This window comes from Eupeodes corollae, unplaced genomic scaffold (assembly GCF_945859685.1).
Source record: "Eupeodes corollae unplaced genomic scaffold, idEupCoro1.1 scaffold_671, whole genome shotgun sequence".
Lineage (NCBI taxonomy): Eukaryota > Metazoa > Arthropoda > Insecta > Diptera > Syrphidae > Eupeodes > Eupeodes corollae.
Window position 1 is genome coordinate 37,514 of NW_026605720.1, and position 6,386 is coordinate 43,899.

Sequence of the window (6,386 nt, forward strand, 5' to 3'; positions counted from 1 at the left end):
GATGCTGATCTGATAGTTGTAAATACTTATGGCTTAACACCATAATAATTTTCATCAAACCAAGCCATGGCAACTTTGAAAGAAAACTTTAAAATTTTGCAAAATGAAGATTTATTCAAAGGCAACCTATTCTTTCATGAGTTCAGTCGATGTGACAACACCTCGGCATCATACATATGTATGTATAACCTTCAGTAATTCATAAATTTAATTGGTTTCAAGTTCGATTTTGCTATAAAGATTATAAACTTAGTTCTTGTACAAAATTATGTTGCTTAAATACTTGTTTTCCTTCAATGCAGAAATTTCGGAAATTTAATAAGCTTTAATTTTGTAAAAAATTTTTTTTTTGATATGACAAATAGTATTCAAGGTAAAACAGAAACAAACTCAATGTTTTTCTTAACTGCCGCTAGAGCTCACGTCGGATTCTTGGGGACTTTTTTTGTTGGGTCATCACCAGACATCCTTTAGTTAGTGTGCCAAGTTTCAAAACTTTTATATATTTTTTGAGGTGAAGGCAATTTTTTTTCGTTCATTGACTGGACTATATAGGAAGTTATTATTACGGGTCCGATTTGTCATTTCTCGACGTTTCAAGGTCCCTAGATTCGAAATAAAAGATTTTTAGAAAGATGTCTGTGCGTGCGTGCGAATGTACGTTCTAACGTCCGTATGTTCGGTACGTTTTTTTCGTGGTCCATAGCTCAAGAACCAGAAGAGATATCTACTGCAAAGAAAATTACATGGGTGATTTTTTTACCATAGCAGTTTAAAAAAGAGTTGCAAATTTTGGTTAACCCTAAATATCTCACGAACTGAATTTAATTTTATATTATATATTGTATTGTGAAAAAAAGTCCAATTAATGGTTTTTTTATAAATCAAAAAACCCTGAAGAAATAATGTATGTCACCTCGAAAAGCTAAGGAATAAAAAATGATTTCATCTCCAAAATAATTTTGTGCAACGAAAAATAACGTTTTAAAATCTGGTAAAATTTTGAGAAAAAATGAAATTGACAGTTTTTTGTGTAAGAAGTAAAAACCTAAAAAAAAAACAATACTAAAACTTTTTAAACATTTACTTTCGACTCAATAGATAGAAAAATTAAAAAAATTGTCTTAAAACTTTTTATTTCACAGAAAATATTATTTTAGATATTCAGTATTTTTTTTTTATAAAAATCCAACACTCAATTTTTTTATACAAAAATACAATCTACAAAAAATATTACGCAAATTTGGTAAAAATTGATGTTCGGTTCTTGATATCTCTCAAATTTATTTCATTCATCCAATTTGTAAAATTTTAAGAAATGCTACTTTAATTGGTTAAAAATTGTTTTCGACTAAAAATCTATTTAACAATACTAGATTTTCAAACTAGCTATTTCTTTATATGAAAAACATTGTTGATCATTTTAATTTTTTTAAGAATAATTCAACTTACAACTTTTTTAACCCAACACGAAAGCATATAAACTTTAAAGCAAGACAAATAGACAGACGGGTTGGGAAGTTATCAGTGTGGGTCGCATCCCAGCCTCTTTTTAATATTTATGTTCAGATATAATTTTTGCAAGACAAATTTTGTGGGGTTGTAGTTAAAGAGCCGGCAGCAAATTTCGGGAGTGGAGTGATATCCAAAATTCACTGATATGAATTTGTAGATATACGCAGTACGCACCTTTAAATCAAATTCAACCGTCTAGCTGTGGGCGGGAGTAAGCTTTCTTAAATGGGCATTTTTCAGATTGTGCGGTCGAAATGATAACGACATGAGTGATGCATCAAAAAATCAGAAAAAAATACTATGATTACAAAATTGTATGCCGAAGACGTTAAGTTTTTTAAATGAATTTTTTAACAAACACACTGATAAATCAGAAAAAATCTCCTGGTTACAAAAATGTCTGTCCAAGACTTTAAGAAATCGACCAAACAAACTTATTACTGTCTCAACTCTCTCAAAAATATACCTATAAAATAAGTTTGTCTTCAAAGATATAAATGCCATTTGATTTGTCAAAAAATCGCGCCATTCATCCCAAGACACAACTCATCCTATGACAACTCATCCCGGAAATATGTCATTAATGTCGATAAAAGATAGGAATGTTATTAAAATGTTGTCAAAATAATACGCTCTTTGCTCATGCAAATGATTTGATCTGGTGAGATGGGAGGGGGTTAAATTTAATGCAGTTAAGATAATTTAAAAAAAATAAAATTCAAAATTTTTCCTGAAAAATAAGTTTGTCTTCAAAATTTTAAATTCCATTTTATAAATCAAAAGAAAATTTTGAAAATCGTAAGAGCGCTTTTTATTAAATTAATTTTGTGTCTATAAAATTTTTCAATTTTGTTTTAAAAATATTTTTGGCATGCAGTTGTTTAGTGATTGTTTTTTTACCATTTGAATTTTGTAAAAAAAAATGTTGAGCAGTTTTTGAGATATAGAATTTTGAAAAAAAAATCAATATTTTTTAAAAATCCAAACAATAAAAATTGCACTTTTGATAATAAAATATTGTTAAGGAAAATAAGGCTCGTTAAAAAAATTATTGAAATCGGTTCATAAGTTGCTGAGAAAATTAAAAAAACAAAAAAAAACGGCTCTATGAGCGGTACCTTTCCGGAGCAATACAAAAATATGTTTTTCTTTTTAAAAGAAGCCAAGTTAAAATATAAAATAAGAGAAAATTTAAAAAAAAACTGTCGGTTTGTTTTTAGAAAACTCGAATTTTCGTTTGTTGACCAACAAAATTGTATGGGGGGCAGTGTTTGTTTTTATCTTAAAAAAATTTAAAAAAATGCCTAACGCGAATCTGCTTAAAACCCTAACTTCCAAATTTGATTTAAATCGACCCAATGGCTTAGGCTGTAAGAGCGTGGACAGACAGACAAAAAAGACTGGGTGGAATCGCGGGACACACCTTTTTCGGCTTCTCTACTAACTTGTAAGTTTACTAGAAAACATTTATAAAAGGACAAGATCAGCACTGTGGAACGGAGCTAAGCTATCTGATGGGTTTGCAACGAGTTTAAGAATAAGACAAGGATACACTATGATTCCTAGTTTATTTGCACTCTGCATATCGCAGCTCAGTGGATACAAAATTTTTGAGTCAGTATCAAAGACCATATTTCCGTAGAACAAATCTTCTTGTTTAATTTGTAAAATAATGTTATAGATTTCACAAAGCACTGTAAGCTACGTTGTCGTCTTTTGTTTATAAAAATTCTAAAGCTTTAAGCGGGCTATTTGTTTGATGTCCTGAGATTCCTGAAAAAAGTAGTCATCAACACTAATTAGGATCAGGACCACAGTAGTTGGTTTGCGGAGTGGTTGAGATCGGCGAGAAGATGCATGAATTCACACTGTTGAGCTGTGTATGAAGTGGAATCAGATTAGTCATTATTTAGGACAGCTTATAGTAGACTTTCTCATATCTACTATGCATTTAAGATTCAACCATTTAACATAATTTTAATGATGGTCGAGCTAAGAATGCGGTATGGGAAAAATTCTAATTTTATTTGTTCGAGACATATTTTTCTTACTTAAGGTGGCGCTTCAGTCCGGGGCGGACCTGGGCCTCAACCAACAAGCGTCTCCAGCCTGCTCGGTCCCTAGCTAGCTGTCTCCAGTTTCGCACGCTAAGTTGGTTGAGGTCCTCTCCCACCTGGGTGCGCCACCTGAGTTGCGGTCTTCCTCTACTGCGCCGTCCCTCGGGATTGGTCAGTGTCGCTGTACAGCCCGTACAGTTCGTCGTTATATCTTCTCCTCCATTCTCCATCTATGCGTACGGGACCAAAAATCACCCGAAGAATTTTTCTCTCGAAGCACCCTTAGACGCTCTCATCTTTCTTTGACAGGGTCCAGGCCTCAGCGCCATAAATGAGAACCGGGGTGATGAGTGTCTTATAGATGGTGATTTTAGATGCTCGAGAGAGTACTTTACTTCTCAATTGCCTTCTAAGTCCAAAGAAGCAGCGATTTGCAAGAGTTATTCTTCGTGTGATTTCAGCGCTGGTGTCGTTGTCTGCATTAATAGCGGTGCCTAGGTAGACAAAGTCTTTAACTACATCAAAGTTATAGCTGTCCATGTTGACGTTTTGTCCAAGACGTCGTCGTTCAGTGTTCTTTTTAGATGACAGCAGATACTTGGTCTTGCCCTGATTGACCACTAAACCCATCTTCTTCGCTTCCATCGCAATGCTCAAAAACGCTCCACTGACATCACGCTTTGATCTTCCAATTATGTCAATATCATCTGAGTATCCAAGTAATTGGATGGACCTTTGGAAGATTGTGCCTCTAGTGTTGACGGTTGAGTTTTGCACAATTCTTTCCAGAACGATGTTGAAGAAGTCGCATGACAGTACATCGCCTTGTCTAAAACTTTTTTTGACATCAAATTAATCGGTAAGGTCATTTCTGACCTTGATAGAGCGGCGTGCATTCTCCATCGTCATTCTGCACAAATTAATAAGTTTGACAGGGATGCCAAAACTAGACATTGCTCGGTAGAGCTCTTCCCTATAGATGCTGTCCTACGCGGCTTTAAAATCGATAAAGAGATGGTGGGTATCGATTTAAAGCTCCTGGTTTTTTTCCAAGATTTGCCGTAGTGTGAATATTTGGTCGATAGTGGACTTTCCTGGTCTGAAGCTACACTGATCAGGTTGTTGACGAATAGCTTCAGATGTTCAGATAATACGGCAGAGAAGATCTTATACGCAATGTTAAGAAGACTTATGCCTCTGTAGTTGGCGCAGTTTAGAGGGTCTCCTTTCTTATGTTTTTCCGACCTAACAAGTCATCGCCTGCTGCTTTGAATAGTTCGGCAGCGATGGCGTCACCTCCAGCAGCTTTGTTTGACTTAAGATATAGCTATCTTCACTTCGTCAAGGTCGGGTAGGCGGAATTGTTGATCTTCGTCGCCGAGGTTAAGTGGTTCTATCTCCCTTACAGCGGAATTCGGTTCGTCGGGCGTCGCCGTTATATAATTTGGAGAAGTGTTCTTTCCATATTCTCAGCATCGTCTGTGGTTCTACTACGATGTTCCCTTGATCGTCTTTACAGGCTTCGGTCCGTGGCTGGTATCCTTGGGAGGTTTTGTTTACCTTTTTCCTAAAATTTACGAACCTCATACCTGTTGTGACATCCCTCTATCTCCTCGATCGCGCACTTCTCCTGCTCTCTTTTTTTCCGTCTAAGAAGCCAGTGTTCCTCTCTCCTCTTTTGCTCGTAGAGTTTGCGAGTAGCTCTGGTCCTTTTGTGCAGCGCCGTTTTGTATGCCTCTTGTTTCATCGTCAAACCAGGGGATTTGCTGTGGTGGCCGTGTGAAACCTAGCACTTCAGAGGCGGCATTTCTGATGGCTGCAAGGCGATGTTGCCACTGGTTTTCAATGCTTAATGCATTAAGCATAGGACTCCTTAAGAGGTTATTAGAGACTCGATCGAAAAAGGACATGGCAATCTCTTGCGATTGTAGCTGTCTAACGTCGAATTTTCTCATAGTACTTCCTTGGATCATGATATCCATAGCCGTCCCTTGGCTACAACGAGGTAGTGGTCCGAGTCAATGTTGGCCTCTCGGAATGTTCGGATATCCTGGATACTGGAGAAGTGTCGTGCGTCGATCGCAATGTTAAGATGTGTGAACTGCGTACTAGCTACCAGAACGTCTCGCCCCGCAGCGAAATCGATCAGCCTGAATCCGTTGTCGGAGGTATTGTCGTGCAGGCTGTATCTCCCGATTATGCCACCAAAGATATCTTCTCTTCCTAGCTTGGCATTCAAATCTCCTAAGACAATTTTAATGTCATAGCCAGGGCACTGCTCATATGTCTTGTCCAAGACATCGAAGAATATGTCTATGGTCTCTTCATGTTTCTCCTCTGTTGGGGCATGCGCACATATTAAGCTTATGTTGGCGAATTTAGCCTTGATGCGGATTGTCGTGATGCGCTCGCTCACACTGTTGAAACTCAAGACTTTTTGCCTGAGCCTAGTTCCAACAACAAATCCACACCCAAAAAGACGCTGTCCTTGCTCTCGGTAGCAGTCGCCGTAGTAGATATCGCAGTCTTTTAGTTGCGTTTGCCCGGTCCATCCCATCGCACTTCTTGGATGGCTGTAAAATCTGCCTTGCAGCAGTTTAGGGCTTCCGCTAATTGTTCGACTGCACGTGGTCTGTTAAGGGACCTAACATTCCCCGTACAGATAAGAAGTTCGTTGTCCTTATTTCGTTTGCGTGGGTGAATCCGTCCGTATCCGAGGTTTGTTGGTGCTTCGCAACTAAACGTATTTTTTACGTGGCCAGGAAGTCACGCCGACGCCAACCTGGAGGGCCAGATCCCTACTATATTTCCAAG